The sequence below is a fragment of the Pogona vitticeps genome, chromosome 5, assembly GCF_051106095.1.
Source record: "Pogona vitticeps strain Pit_001003342236 chromosome 5, PviZW2.1, whole genome shotgun sequence".
Taxonomy (NCBI): Eukaryota; Metazoa; Chordata; class Lepidosauria; order Squamata; family Agamidae; genus Pogona; species Pogona vitticeps.
Genome location: NC_135787.1, coordinates 47,922,931 through 47,939,616, shown reverse-complemented (window position 1 = coordinate 47,939,616; position 16,686 = coordinate 47,922,931). Strand labels below are relative to the sequence as shown.

Sequence of the window (16,686 nt, the reverse complement as noted above, 5' to 3'; positions counted from 1 at the left end):
CCTGAATCAAAGGCTCACGTCGCGTTCTCTCTTCACTGCCACCAGTGGATTACTTCAATCCACAGTATAAATGATGTATGTCTGAACACTTGTCATGTGAACCAAACAGAACTTATTTATTGAAGTGAAGCAGAAAGAACAATAACAGAAGTCTTTAAAGTATTCAGTGTAGACAAGCATTTCCCTCAGTACATAGTTTTCTCAGCTTACAATCTCATTACTACCCTCTCTATCTATCTCCCTAACCACCCTATCTGACTCCACCTCTCCAGCCCTCTCATAGGTTCATGTAAATCAGCTCATGAATATGAGTGACATGAGTGACATGGGTGGTTGCCAGAATCCCACTTCTTTATTGTTTTCTTAATAAGTTATTTATTGTTTTCTTCATAAAGATGCTACACATCTACTTTGACTGAATTTCTATTCTGAAAATTTCAAAACCTATCATTCTTTTTTTTTATTTATTTAATACTCATATTGTCTATTTCACATAGAGTCTTAATTGATTTAAAGACCTTTAAGTTTTGATGTGTCCCATATTATAACGTCATCCCATATTTGAGCTTCTCAGTGTGTGATGGATATGCTGTATTTTAGGCACCAATTGTTCCTAAAATTTAACCATACTACATAGATGCACGGTTACATGTTATGGGTGTATTGCAATGTATAATTTTTATTTCCTGGAACAACAATATTTCTGTATTGATGTCTTGTGGAATGATGGTGATAGATAAGGCATGCATTTTCCCTTGAAGTAAAACTCTGGAAGATCAAGAATACATTTTGTGAAATGTGTCTGCATTCACCTTTCCTCTACCCTGAAGCTGTTTAATAACATGAATTCAGATGGAATTTTTTACAAGTACTATTACCTGAATAACTGAAGGTGAAAGTAAAGGCCATAGAAGGCAAGGAAGGTTTTACATAGCTATTGATGTGATACTTTGTTGCTTTCTTATAACATGCTTGTGCGGTTCACATCATAAAATGGTCCATTTATACTTAAATATCCTCTGCAGCAGGGAATCTTTTTATTCTTATTATTGGGACAATACAGGTATTTTTCACACACAAGTTTTTTGTGGTAGGGATGTCCAGTTTAACCATAAATGCAACAAATCTAGATTATCCTAGATTACCAGGATCTTGGTTCCAAATTCAGATTTCAATATTTTGTTGTTTAAAGCCAAATAGTAATTGCTATTAGATGACTGGATCTACCACCATTAGTAAAGTTCAAGTTATGAACCTTGCTTGGGAGTTGAACATAATGTGCCAAAAGAATTGGGGCAGACAATGATAAAGATAACACATTTTTTGCTGTGCCTACGTATGATTCTTGCCACAACTGAAATTGTCTTTTCTCATTCAGTTGTGCCTTCAAATATAACATTGTTTTCTTGAAAGTAATGTCTTCAGTATATTAGAAAAATAAGTTATATGTGAGACACAAGATATTTAACTAGAAACCGCATATGATATTCTGTACAGCAATATCTCAAGTTGAACTGAAGAGAATGTACTGGACAATACCAGCAATCATTATGTTAGACTGCAAAGGGAAGCCATTGAAATCCACAAACACCAGCAGAGCTTCAACAAAAAGAAGAAAGTTTAAAACTCAGCAAAGCCTGGCTCCAAGCACTGAAAAATACAGCCTGCAAAAGGTAATGAACTCTATCCACCAACAAGGACCGGTGATCACTGCACACAAAAGAACAGCTAACGGCACCCATCAATCACAGTGACAGATAATCTCTCCCCCTTATTACAACAATATACCCACAACAAAAACACGCTGATCACCATAGTCACCCATCTCCTGAAAAGGACAAAAGCTGATCCCACAGCTATAAATACTCAACTATTCAAACAAACTGCACCAGAGCACAGACAGAGTTTTGACTCCTGTCCTCTGATGATGCTGGCCACAGAGACTGATGTAATGTTAGGAAGAAAAAACTTAAGAGCATGGCCAAGCAGCCCAAAAAACCCACAACAACCATCAGATCCTGGCCGTGAAAGCCTTTGAGAATACATTACTCTTTTAGCTCTTCTTTCTGGCTATCAGTTTCCTAAAGCTAGATTTTTTAAATTTAAAGCAGATTTTAACTGGAACATATTTTACATTAGAAATGCAAGAATATGTTTAGCAAAATAAAACAAAAGATAGGCCATAAAGCCAACTTGTTTTCATCAAATTAGTGAAGGTAGTTATTCCAAGTGTTGCCATGGAATAAAGTATTTTCTCCACTCTACTTCAGCTTTTAGAAGACAGAATAGATAATTTTACCAGCCAGATTTTAAATTGATGGTAGGCAACCATGCCACTATTTGCTTAGATATTACTTTTAGCACAGAAACATGTACAAAACTTATCAGAATTAAGACACTATTAGTTTTATTAATTGTTGTAATAATTTAGTGTGGGACTGGCCCCAATCCCCTGATGGCAAGAATGGGCTTTCCATCTCCGCAAGTCTCAGGGTTAGATTCTTGACCCACATTCACAAAGTATTGGGAGCAGTTCCTAATGCTGCTTGAGGAAGCAGCCCTGGTATGCTGAGTTGAGGTGAGGCAAAACAAAGTGAGAAAGCTGGAGAACCAGTGGCAGGCATGCCACTGGCAGAGGAAGCAACAGGGACAAGCAGCCCCACTGCCAGGACCTCCTGGTCAGCATACCCAAGGACTGTCAGCCAGCCCTCTTCCTCCTAGTTCACCTGCCACGCTACTCTACAAGCCCAGTCATGTCTGAATAGCCTTTGGTCATGCTTCCAAGGAGCAATATTGCATGATGGAGTGGCCACCACTAGTGGTGACTGTAGAGGAGTAGCTGGGGAAGGAGCCAAGGCTATGCTACTCCAGGGACAGTTGAGTGGCCCATCTGTGAGGAGTTCTAGAACTGGTAGATTTGGCAGGCCCCTGTTCCTTCCAATAAATGACTGTTGGAAGGTTATTATTCCTGTTTGGACTGTTTGAGAGTGAAGTTAATTCCCTGGCACACTAAGAGCTTATAAGTTTTATTGTTGAGCCACATTAACTCATTAGAAGTTGTGTTGCTCCAACAAAAGAGCTTGTCCCTGAAAGTAGTCATCATGTCATGATAGAGGAGGCTGTGGCGGCCACTCACACTTATACATAGTTATATGATAGGAGTCTTGATATAGTAGCAATATGGTCTTCCCTCAGTTAGATCCATACCCAAATAAGGGCATGCAGATTGGTACTTGACCCAGTCTGTGCCCTTACAGAGACAGTGGTCAAACTCCTGTTGTTTAGCATAGTAAATCTCCGTAGAGTAGGCCCACTAAATCAATTTGAAATTAGTGAGTCAACTCCTCTGTAAGTTCCATTGATAGTATGTTGCAGTTAGAATAGTGGGTCTACTTACTGTACTAAATTAAGTTATAGTTAAAGTATATTCATCAGAATCAATGGAGTTTACAGAGGAGTTGACTTACCAAATCTCTGTTGATTCAATTGGACTACTCCAGTATGATTTAGTATGCTAAGCAAGAGGTTTTTGGCCATTTTAACTCAGTGTTTATCTGAATCCACAGCCATATTTGTGTGTTTTTGGATCATGAGGTGGGAGGGGACATTCTTGCAAATGGGGCAATGGAAATGACTAGGCCAGGTCATAGCAAATGGTGCAACTGTGCCAAGGCCTCAGAGCTCTGAGGTTTAGGAAGGACAGAAGAGTCTCCAGAGCTGTTGTTCTGTTTTGTTCTCTGCCCACTTTTCCACAAGGTCCAAGGAAAAAGCCCCAGTTTCACTGGGGAGCAGAAAGCTTCCTAAGACAGCTACAGGGAAAGAAATGAGTGAGAACATTGGACATGGTTCTCTTTGATTCCTTCTTAGATGGACAAACAAGGAGACTGCTCTTTCTTCACACTGCCTGGAATTTCAGCTCTCCTTTTCTTAGTCCTCTCTTCTGCCATCCACCAAGATGACAAGTGAGTTTATTTTTTGGGGGGGAGGGGACCCAAATAGGTTTATTTCTTTTGAAGAAGACAAGTGGAAGAAACTTCCAGTCTTATATCTCTACTTTCTATCATCTCCCCCCTCCCACTCTCCTTTCTTCTTCTTCCTCTGAAATCTGTGGTGCTGAAGCCCTGGCTTGTTGTAGCTCTGTGACTGAAGATACAGGATGTTGGATGATTGCAGAAACAGGTCTTTAAACTGTGTTTTATTTATTTATTAGATTTTTACCCCGCCCCTCTAGACCATGTCTACTCGGGGCGGCTTACAAAATAAAATGGATCAGTATAAAAATGCATATAATCATAAAAATTACAATTGCAGTTTCAATTAATTTAAGGAAGGATTACCAGGATGGAATAACATAAGAAAGGAAAAATAAGAGAGACTTAGTTGACTGGAGGGAAGGCTTGATTGAATAATGAAGTTTTTAACTGGCTTTTAAAAACACCCAGTGAGGGTGCCAGCCGAATTTCTGTTGGAAGGGTGTTCCACAACCAAGGGGCCACTGCTGAGAAGGCCTGGTTTCTTGTTTTTTCCTTCCGGGCCTCTCTCGGCGTCAGACCCCTCAGCCGCCCCTGCTGGCTGTGTCGGGTGATTCGGGTAGATCTGGGTGGGAGAAGACGATCTGCCAAATATTGAGGTCCCAAACTGTTTAGGGCTTTATAAGTGATCATTAGCACTTTGAAGTCAATGCGGAAATGGATGGGCAACCAGTGCAAAGCAGCCAAAGTGGGGGAGATATGCTGGTGTTTTCTCACCCCACTAAGGAGCCTGGCTGCCGCATTCTGGACCATCTGAAGTTTCCACATCAGCCTCAAAGGCAGCCCCACGTAGAGTGCATTACAATGGTCTAATCTCAAGATTACGAGCACATGGGCTAGAGTAGTGAGGGCCCCCCGATCAAGATATGGTTGCAGCTGGGCAATCTGCCATAGATGACAATAGGTGGAACGGACCACGGACGCCACCTGGGTTTCCATGGTAAGCGCCGGGTCCAGATGTATCCCCAAGCTGTGGACCTCACTCTTTGCGGCAAGGGTTGTCCCTCCAAAGGAGAGGGAGTCACCTATGCCACTGATGGAAGGGCCACCCACCCTCAAGACCTCCGTCTTGTCCGGGTTCAGCCTCAATTCATTTGACTGCATCTATTCCAGTACAGTCTCCAGGCAGTGCTGGAGGGACCGGACGGCATCCACTGAAGTTGGTGTAAAGGAGATGTAGAGCTGTGTGTCATCAGCATACTGATGACACGATGCCCCACACCCCCTCATGGCCCCACCCAGCGGCCTCATAGAGATGTTAAACAGCATTGGGGAGATGATCGATCCCTGTGGAACCCCACAATTGAAATTCCACGGGGTCGAGACATTCTCCCCAAGCTGTACTCTCTGGGGGCGGTCCTCCAGGAAGGACCGGAGCCAGGCAAGTGCCAGGCCACCGACTCCCAACTCGGAGAGCCTCCCCAGGAGGATACTGTGGTCGATGGTATCAAAGGCGGCTGAGATGTCGAGGAGGACCAACAAGGACATATTGCCCCCATCAGCCTCCCTCAACAGGTCATCCAACAGTGCGACCAGTGCCGTCTCTGTACCATAGCACGGCCTGAAGCCCAACTGAAATGGGTCCAGAGCATTGGTTTCGTCCAAGAGCGCCTGAAGCTGATCTGCCACCACCCTCTCAACCAGTTTGCTGAGGAAGGAAACATTGGCGACAGGCCTGTAATTGCCAATTTCGTCCGCTGCCAATTTTGGTTTCTTCCTAGTAGGCCCAATGAGTGTCTCCTTGAGGGCGAAGGGGACCTTGCCCTCCCATTAATTATTGCAGTGGCCCATTCAGTTGTTACTGGCCTGGCTGCTTTTATTAGCCAGGCCGGGCAAGGGTCGAGAGAAGAGGTGGTGGCCCGACAGCGATCAAGCACCTTGCCTACCAAATTTGGTGTTACAGGCTGAAAGGAGTCAAAAATTACCGGGCAGGACGGAGCGCTGGACATCTCTGCTCGATCCATTGTATTTAAAAAAGGAGAAAGGTCACGGCGGATGGCCTCCACTTTGGATTTAAAAAACGCTGCAAATTGGTCAGGTCAGATGCTAGTGGGAGGCCCTTCACCCAGACCAATTCTGGATAGATCGCGAACTATACGGAAAAGTTCCGCCTGCTGGTTGGAAGCTTTGCTTATCTGGTCAGTGATGTGAGATCTTCTAGCAGCCTTTACCTTAGCAAGGTAATGGTTAGTTGCGATCCTGACAGCTATCTTATTATAATCCATCGGTTTCCTTCTCCAAATGCACTCTAGACGTCTCCTTATTCGCTTCATCGCTGGTAGATCCTGATTATACCAGGGTCCTGGCCGAGCTCTGCTCCTGAGAGGGCGTTTGGTTGCGATTGTGTCAACAGCCCTAGTAGCGGCGAAGAACCAACCATCAACCAGGGCTTCAACAGGAGTGCCAGACAGTGCCACTGGAATCCCTCTCATGGTATCCTGGAATCTCATTGGATCCAGTTGTTGTGTTTTGGATGTAAGGGTTATGCCTTTTCAGCAAAGGTTCCAGCAGAAAGAAGCACAACAAGCAAAGCAAGTCTTCTTCAGAGGCACTTTACTTTAGACAAAATAGCAGCAGACATGCACTCCTACACACCCATTCTAACCCACACCAACTGTGCTGGCGTTTTTCCTTATATACAGGACCGAGATGCCTATTTACATAATTTCTGATGAGCTGCAGCTGTAGTGAGCTACAGCTGCCTTCCAAGAATGGCTTCCAGAAGCTCAGGGAACAAATGCAAGTTTGACCAGACCACAACACTCCTCCCATTTGTTTCTGAGTTTCTGGTCTTTTTCTCTGTTATATCACATTTGCACTGGTTGATACATATATTGTTTACAGTACATTTTGTATATATACAAAACTTCATTTGGTTAAGGTATACTGTACAGATACATTTCGCTTAAATATTGTACATATTACATCATATGCATTTCATACCCATCATCTGTATACCTTTATTGAATTTGGGTTCTGACAGAGGCTTTGTCAGTATGTCTGCCAGATTGTCTTCTGTTGGACAGTAGTTCAAGGTAATTATTCCTTCTTGTACCGTTTGCCTAACGTTGTGGTACCTAATGTCCACATGTTTGCTCCTGGTTTTCACCTTTTCGGAGCTGGCTAATTTGATACATGCCATATTGTCCTCATAGACAATCATTGGTTCCTTTTGGTCTATGCCTAGATCTGTTAACAATTGTTTGATCCATACTAGACTTGTACATAGTTGCGAAAGTGATGCAAACTCAGATTCACATGTAGATAAGGCTATATATGTTTGTTTCTTTACAGACCAATCAACTAAAGTGTTTCCAAACATTATGGCATTACCAGACGTGGATTTTCTGTCCTCTGTATCATTTGCCCAGTCACTATCTACATAACACTTAATCGTTAGTGCACCCACTGGTGTAATATTCAATTTCAGATCTGTTGTACCCTTTAGATACCTTAAAACTCTTTTTAGATCTGTCCAGTTTTTGTGACTTGGGTTATTGGAATACCTGCTTAGTATGTTAATTGCATTGCAAATATCAGGCCTTGTCCACATGGCTATATGCTGCAGGCTGCCTAATAATGACTTGTATTGTTCTACATGAGGAAATTGTTCAGTGTTTTCCTCTGTAACTTGGCTTCCTACCGTCATAGGAGTTCTAGCCGGCTTACATTCTGACATTCTCCATGTTTCTAGGAGTTGTTTAATTTTCTGGGTTTGATGCAGAGCAAATCCTTTATTTGGTATTATTTCTATCTCTACACCCAGATATTGTTTTACTGGACCTAGTGCTTTTAAAGTAAAAGCTTTCTCTAGGCATAGTGCCGTGTGTTCTATTTGCTGTACATCAGCACTCATTATTAGGAGATCATCAACATAACAGATCACTATTGTTTGGTTAATACCTGTTCCTTTAATGAATAGACATGCATCTGCTTTTGTGGCTTTAAAGCCCAAACTTTCCAATTTTGCTTTTAGATGTAGAGCCCATCTTCTAGCTGATTGTCGCAGCCCATATATCGAGCAATTCAGGTGGTATACTTTATGCTCTGTGCCTACTCCTGGTAGCTCAAAACCAGGTGCTTGTTCCATATATAAATTTTCCTCCAGTGTGGCATTCAGATATGCTGTTTGTACATCGTAGTGATGCACGTGCCACTGTCGTTGGGCTGCTATTGCTAGAACATAACGAATAGTCTGAGCTGCTACTGTGGGCAAAAATATTTCCTCATAGTCAATATGTTTCTTCTGGGAAAATCCCTTGGCTACTAAGCGGGACCGGTATATGGGATCTGCCCCCTCCTGGGGCTTGATTCTGTATACCCATCTGCAGCCTATTGCTTGCTTTCCTGGTGGTAGGCTGCAGGGGGTGAAGACACCAAGTGTCTTCATGGCATGCATCTCTTGATGCATTGCTTCAAACCACTTTTTCCTTTCACTGACTGGTAACTCGAGAATGTCCTCATATTTTTGGGGTTCAAGCTGTACATTATATGCCACAGCTTCCCCTATAACGAACCGTTGGGGTGGTACACCCCTCGTCGTTCTTGGTGGGAGTTCTCTTTTCTGTACTATGGGGCTGTGCTCAATAGGCGGTGTTGCCTCCTGTTTTATAGCTTCTGGAGTCACAGAAGGGGTTAAGGGTTTGTATTCCTCATCCCCGCTATCTGCTTTTGCTGGGAGAGATTGCCTTGGCAACTCACTCACTCTCTCCTGTAATGTGAAGGGCATGTCTGAGGTAGGGAAATAAGTTTCTTCTATTTGAGGCAATAGCTCCTGTTCACAGAAATTTGCAGATCTAGATATCACTATACCATGCTTATCTTTGGTTAGGAATCTATAACCTTTAGTAAAAGGAGAGTATCCGACACACAAAAGTCTTTGAGTTTTGGGGGCACCTTTCTTTCTTTGGGATTTTGGTATGTGTACAAAAGCACTAGCACCAAAACATCTTAAGTAGGATAGGTCAGGTGTTTTCCCATATAACAAGTTATAGGGAATGTTATCTATAGATCTACTATATATGCGATTAGTCAAATGTGTAGCACATTGCAAAGCTTCCCCCCAAAATGCTTGACCAAGCCTTGACTGGGTTAGCAAAGCATCTTTCATGACCTGTAGTACTCCTGCCTTTCTTTCAGCAACAGAATTCTCGGCAGGTGAATACGGATTTGTGGTCCGATGTTGGATTCCTGTCTTTTCAAGCCAGGATTGCATGGCACTGCCCATAAATTCTCCTCCTCTATCGGTTTGTAATTGCGCCACCTTGTGGTTGAATTGGCGCTCTACCATATGAACCCAACCTCTAAATTTCTGAAATGCCTCCTTCTTTTCTTTCAGTAGGTAACAGAATACAAAACGTGAGTAGTCATCAATTATCAACAGAAAATATCTGGCCCCTCCCATTGTTGCTTTGAATGGACCTACTATATCTGCATGGACTAATTCAAAAGGTCTTAGTGACTGTCTGTCACTTTTCTTGCTCACTGGGGCTTTACGTGATTTTACTTGTTTGCAAGTGTGACAGTCCACATAATTATGGCACTCTTGCAAGTGGATACCACGGGCCAATTCAGCTGTTTTCTGAATATATTTATAATTTAAGTGAGCTAGGCGATTATGCCACAGATGTACACATGCTTTATGAGTTTCTTTATTTGTGCACAATGCTCTAGCCATCTCAGCCTTTGGAGTGGCTTCGAGGACAAAGAGATTGTCTCTCATTGGCACCTTTATACACTTGCCCCCTTTTGTAATATTACATGTTTTCCCTTTAAATTGCACAATGAACCCGTCCTGCAACAGGCATGACACACTTAATAAACTTTGTTTGAGGGAGGGTACACACAAAGCGTTAGATACTACAGCTTGCAAACCAGGTACATACACTTTACCAGTCCCTTTAACTTTTGCAGAGGCTCCATCAGCCAAGCTCACATGAGTCCTCTCGGAGGGATTCAAACTGGTGTATCGTGTCGGGTCACAGCAAATGTGACAGCTGGCACCACTGTCAATTAGCCATTGTCCTTCCTCTGGGTCCTGTGTTCTCACCACTGCAACTTTGCCTCGTCCTGCAGTCTTCCCACGGCGTTTTGACTCTTTAGACGGGCAGTAGCGCTGAATGTGAGAGGTCGAGCCACAGCAATAGCATCTCCGTGTTGCATATACGTGTGGTGTCTCTTCCTTCTCCGATGTCCTCGCTGTAGAGGGATGGGCTTTTCCCCTCTTCCCTTCCTGTTTTTGCTCTTGTCGTTTCTCCTCCTCCTCCAGCAATCGGCTAGTGAGATACTGAAGGGTTAATGTGTTCTCTGGTATCGCCTCCAGGGTCAGAGCAAAAACATCCCAGCTGCTATCTAATGAGCCCAGCACAATTAGCACTTTCTGCAGCTCAGGAATGTTCACTCCTACGTCCTCTAAATCTTTGAGTGTTCGCTTCATGAGACGTAGATGTGCTCGTAAATCACCTCCAGGCTCTAATTTCGTGTTGTAGAGGCGTCTGGACAGGCTTATTTTCGAGGCCACAGACTGGCGTGTGTAGATTTCTTTGAGCGTGTCCCAACATTGTTTTGCTGTGGTCAGGCCTCGTATGTGCACAAGCAGTTCATCGTCCATGCTTAAGCCAATATGGGCTTGTGCTCTCTCATCTTTTTGAAGATTTTCTCCCGTTAAGGGGGTGGGTGTTGCTTCTACTACTGACCATAACGACTCCCTCTTCAGTAGCAGACGCATCTTGTGGGACCATGCTGCATAATTTGTCTCGGTAAGGCGACAGACTGGATAGGGAGTAGTCTGTTGAATTATAGCTGACACCTGGGCTGGTGCTCTTGCTCCTCCAGACACCTCTGGTCCATCGTCTGTGTCCGACATTCTGTCGCTGTTTTCTCACCAAAGCCACTTACTGCTCTCAACAGCTTTTCTCTTGTTGTTTGCAGCGTTCAGAAGCGTAGGCTGGACCCATAACCTGTTGTGTTTTGGATGTAAGGGTTATGCCTTTTCAGCAAAGGTTCCAGCAGAAAGAAGCACAACAAGCAAAGCAAGTCTTCTTCAGAGGCACTTTACTTTAGACAAAATAGCAGCAGACGTGCACTCCTACACACCCATTCTAACCCACACCAACTGTGCTGGCATTTTTCCTTATATACAGGACCGAGACACCTATTTACATAATTTCTGATGAGCTGCAGCTGTAGTGAGCTACAGCTGCCTTCCAAGAATGGCTTCCAGAAGCTCAGGGAACAAATGCAAATTTGACCAGACCACAACACCAGTAACCTTCGAGGGCAGAACAACAAAATAGGTCCCTGCTCCCTGCAGGGAGGGAGCGCCATTGCAAGGTTACATTTTATTAGGTGATGGTCTGACCATGACAAGGGGACTGACATGAGGTCAGTCACCATCAGACCACACTCACTACACTCAGTGGAGAATACCAGGTCGAGCATATGGCCGCCCATGTGTGTGGGACTGTTAACATGTTGGGACAAGTTCAAGGAAGCCATGGTTTCCAAGAACTCAAGAGCTGGACCGGATACCTCCGCCTCTGCATGGATGTTGAAGTCACCCAGGACCAAAAGTCTCGGGGACTCCAACAGTGCTGCGGAGACAAAGTCCGCCAGCTCCAGTAGGGAGGTGGCTGGATCGCGGGGAGAGCGGTAACCCAACAAGATCCCAATACCATCCCTGGCCCCAATCCGCACATGAAGGGCCTCCAAACCTGGCTTCACAACCAAGGAGCGCCTCGTAACCTCTAAAGATTTTCTATGAACAATGGCAATTCCCCCCCGACTTTAGTGATTTAATCAATGACTTCTCAGAAAGAAAGGCAAGGAAGAATCAGTTCTAAAATTATGAGAATATTCCTGTTTTCCTTTTTAGCTTTTCTTTTTCTAGCTTGTAATCACATCATCTTTTTTTAAATTTTATTTTAACATTGTTAATCCCCTTAGTAATAGCTTTAACATAAGGGATACTTGGGGTGCCGCTCGTCCCCATCAGAGACTTTGGGCTCTTTCCCCACAGAAATCATGGATATGGACCAATATTCTGATTTAGTCCATATTTACACATTGGTTGAACCACAGGTCATATTGCTAGCAGGGACTGAACTTGAGACTTCTTCAAGCAGTCATCTGCTCTGTCACTGAGCTAAGCTCCTCACTTGTCCAAAGCAGAGGTACTTCAGCCAAGACAACAAACAAACAAGGAAGGTGGATGTATTCCCAAGACTCATCTTGTATCTCTTACTTTGCTTGCTCATTTATTTACAAGCTTCCTCTTCCTTCCTCTTCTGAATAATTCACCAGGGAAGGGAATGGCACAACAGATTTTGCTCTGGATTAGGAAAAAATTGGCTAGCAGGCATCAACAGCTTCCAATTTATCATTCCTTCCAACTTCTGAAGCAATAAAATGGAGATATGCAACTTATGTTGCCAATTGAGCTGGAAACAACCGGGGTTGAGGTGAAGAGCAGAAGTTACACAAGTGGTATTATCTCAGCTACAAAATAATGAGAAGGGGCTTCTCTCCCATGAATCAATTTCCACCAGAATTTAATTGCTAATTCCAGATATTTCACTGCACAAGCCAAGTATTAAATTACATGCATGCTGTGACAAATGCCAATTTTAGTTAGCTTCAGTATCCACTGTCTGCAGCTCCTGTAATATTGCAACAGTATTACGTGGCTAGCTTTTTTGATTACCATGAACAGACCTGTACCTACAGTTTTGCTTGGCAGCATTAATGCCTGGCCAAGATGTAACAAAAGGGCACACTTCTCCTCAATCACCATGGCCTTTGAAGTCCAACATATATCAGAATTTGGAAGAGAGACAGGGAGATGCCTGGAAGAACTGTTTTGCAGTGTGACTGTGGAATGGAAGAGAGCTAAATTCCATAGCTTCTTCAATTAGTAAATACATGTACTGTGTTTTCCCGAAAATAAGATATTAATTTTTGCTCCAAAAACGCATTAGGGCTAATTTTCAGGGGATGTTTTATTTTTTCATGTACAACAATCTACATTTATTCAAAGACAGTCATGTCATCTTCTTCTGGTTGCTTCACAATGGTGGAGGGCAGGATTTCACTTAACTAGGGCTTATTTTGGGGGTAGGGCTTAGATTATGAGCATTCTGACAAATTATACTAGGGCTTATTTTCAGGTTAGGTCTTATTTTCGGGGAAATAGGGTACTTCCTGGTGACTAGGGAGAAAGATCTTGGGTGTAGGTGCTGCCATCATCCAAAACATCACACCCAGCTTAGTACATTGTCATAATACCACCCACAGTCACACTCCCCTGCAACCTTCTGGAAAATAAAACAACTGATCACATGTAGAAAAGTCAGTTCAAATTGTACTGGCTTGAAAAAAAATAGAAGCTTCCAGTAGCAGAGCGAATTAGGTGCAAAAAGGGCAGGACCAATTCAAATTGAGCTTTCCATCGTGTGGCCAGTTAAAAAAACAAAACAAAACCCAAATTCATCTATTTAAAATCTGCAGTAAATGCCACAGTATTTGATCATGTAGTTGCAGTCTAACTAGGGTTGATGACTGAATTCTTGCAAAAAACTGTCCTTCCAGAAGCTTTTGCAGAGATGTCATTTTTAAAGATCTGTGTGTTTTATGAAAGAAATCAACATCTTTAAATTAGTTCTTCTGGATTTTTCGGGCTCTTCGGCCATGTTCTGAAGGTTGTTCTTCCTGAAATTTCGCCAGTGTCTGTGGCCGGCATCTTCAGAGGACAGAGACTGGCGAAACGTCAGGAAGAACAACCTTCAGAACACGGCCAAAGAGCCTGAAAAAACCAGAACAACCATTAGATCCCGGCCGTGAAAGCCTTCGCGAATATATCTTTAAATTAGATGATGTCCACAGTATTGCGTTTCTTTCAGCATTTTTTTTTTTCTCATCACAGCAAGGAGCTGGTTCACTGACCTGACTATTACTGTTGTACAGCCTTTAAACTTGGCTGGAAGCTTTCCCTTTCTTGGACAATTCTCTCTCGCTCTCTCTTTCCTCAACTGCTTGATGGAACTATATCATGTTAACAAGTGTCCATCTAGCTTCTGGACCTTCTTTACAGAGTCCCACCAATGCTATAGACATATTTCCAACTAATAGGTCTTCTTAGCTGTCTTTAAAAAACAAATCAGACTCTCCCAATTGACCTCTCCTTTTGAATTTTCTCGTTCCCATGGCAACAGGAACTAACCCGCAGCCTTCCTTTTACCCTGGGTTAACTTGGAATTAGTCATTCCTCACACAAGATTCACTACAGCATGTTACTATGGTAACACATGGTTACACAGCACACCCACTTATTACTCTCTTTTCTTCTTCTTTTAAAAAGTACTTTTTACTTCAGAAATCTTTCAGTGCATGTTAAAATAAACAGCCCAATCTGAGACAACATAAAGAACCATCAAAGAATTAAACCAGAAGAGTTTCTTATGAGTACTTTTAATTTGCAAAAACAAATGCAAATACATATATACACACATATACATACACATATACACATATTGTATACTTACTGTATTTTGATGTATTGGGAGTTCATTAAGATTTTTCATTCTATGAAACCAATAATAAATCATAATAGACATAAAGAGAACTTGGTAGAAAATGATAGGGAGGATTGATGATTTTTATTTGATTGTATTTTATAATGTTTTATTCTTCTTTGTAAGCCGCCCTGAGCAGACTCTGTCTAGAGGGGTGGGGTATAAATCGAATAATAAATAAATAAAATAAATAAATTATAAAATTAATGTCCTTGTCTGCAGAATTATGGAAAGTACAACCAGATGAGCTCGCCTAAAGGGAACAAGGGAACAGAAGATAAAAGGAAAATAAAATGAGAGGTGGCAAGGAGGAGATTGGAAGGCCAATTGCTGGGTGTTTATTGAGCAAGAAGATGCAGATCATAGGAACTGCTTTTGGAGGTAAATACTACCTTCGATGATATTTTGACACTGCTTGCTCCATTTTGACACTGCTTGCTCCAAGTTATTTTGTCACTGTTCACTGCCTGAGCTAATGACCACAGAAGTCATGCTACTCATTTTGGTCAAGGACAAGCAGAGATCATAATTATAATCATAGAACTGCAGAGGTGGAAGGGATCTTATGGATCGTCAGGTCCAGCCCCTGTCAAGGAGACACAGTGGGGAACGTCTGACCTCTGGCTCCACAGCCATCTACCTGAACCACTGAGCTATCCAGCATGCCTCTAGATTTGTCAATAAAATCAAATTCAATCAAGAAAAAACTTCCAGTGCAAATAATATATAGCATAAAATTAAGTCATTATTTTCTAAAAGCATTGCAGCTGGCTTTTGATTCTTCTCATATGAGAAACTTATAGTATGAGGCCACTTTGTCCTATTGGCAAGGTATATAAATGCATATATAATTGGAAATGGAATTGAAAAATCTAACATATTAATCAGCACTGGTGACAAATTTCTACATTCTGAGGCTTTTAAACTTAGATATAATGTAACTTATTTAAATATCTCATTGTTCCCAAAGGCTTATTAACAGCACTTATGAAAATTATGCAAGGTTTATGGATCAATGGCTACTAAGCCTGTCCCCACCAATTCTAGCAAATTCAGGTGATAGAGTCCTGTTTAATTAGAGTCATCTATCAAATTTCTGAGGGAACATCAGAATCTGCAGTTCTTCTGTTATGCAGGTCATGTGCGTTAGTTCTTATTTTTCTAGGTTTCAGTAGTGTGGATATTAATTAAAGACTACAAAGGGTTATTACTAAGGGTTTTGAATCACAATACATAAAAACAACAGAAATAAAAATCTGCAAGTTATGTTAAAAGCAGCATCTGAGAGGGGAAAAGAACTACAAAAAGCATTTCTGTTTTCTTGTTCTGTGATTCCCTGGGCACTCAGAAGATGTGAGTCAGGTTCATTATTTTGCCTGCATGCACAGTGAAGAAAGCACACCACAACAAGGAGAAGGAGCATGTTCACATCTTTCTCTACTTGCTTTGAAAGTATGGGTCTTTCAAACCATGGATGTGTAAAACAAAGTTAACCGAGACAAGCTAAAGATTGGGACCTCAAAATAAGTGATTTAAAAAACAAGATTATAGAGAGTTTGCTGCCTTTTGCTACCCTTGAATCGTCCAAGGTCACCCTTGTTGAATAGCTCTGCAATGCATCAGCCATTCTGTCAGATCAATGCACAAGTATTGACCTACAACTTGCTATATCCTCCCCAGGCAAGAAGACCTTCTGGGGCACAGCGCTTACCTACATTTAATTTTCTTTGGAAGGCACACACTGTTTTCCCCTCCAATTTTTGTAATACTAGAGTTTATTTGCATAATTCACAGGTCTGGAAGCACAGCTAAAACTCACAGTCATAGCATATATCAGACTTCATGGGATGACAACGTCCCAAATCCTTACAAACTCCAAGCTCAGCTTTGTGTCCCTCTTTTGGAAACTATATGCCCTTGTTCCCTTCCACAGACACCATGATTATCTAACAGTATATGGCTGATGGCAGAACCGGCTTCCAACAGTAGAAGCTGAAGTAATGCCATTTCGTTTCTGCAGCTGCCCCCTCCCATCCCCATTGCACCATATATTTGGAAAGCTTTCCAGAACAGATTTTTTTTGCCAT

General features: G+C 42.3%; 1 long non-coding RNA gene across 1 annotated transcript; it reads left to right on the top strand.

Moving 5' to 3' along the window:
• Nucleotides 1–3,901: 3,901 nt before the first annotated feature.
• On the top strand, nucleotides 3,902–16,123 carry LOC144583219 (uncharacterized). Its single transcript, XR_013536885.1, has 2 exons — nucleotides 3,902–3,962; nucleotides 14,822–16,123. It is a non-coding gene; the product is annotated as an uncharacterized LOC144583219 (long non-coding RNA).
• Nucleotides 16,124–16,686: the final 563 nt, after the last annotated feature.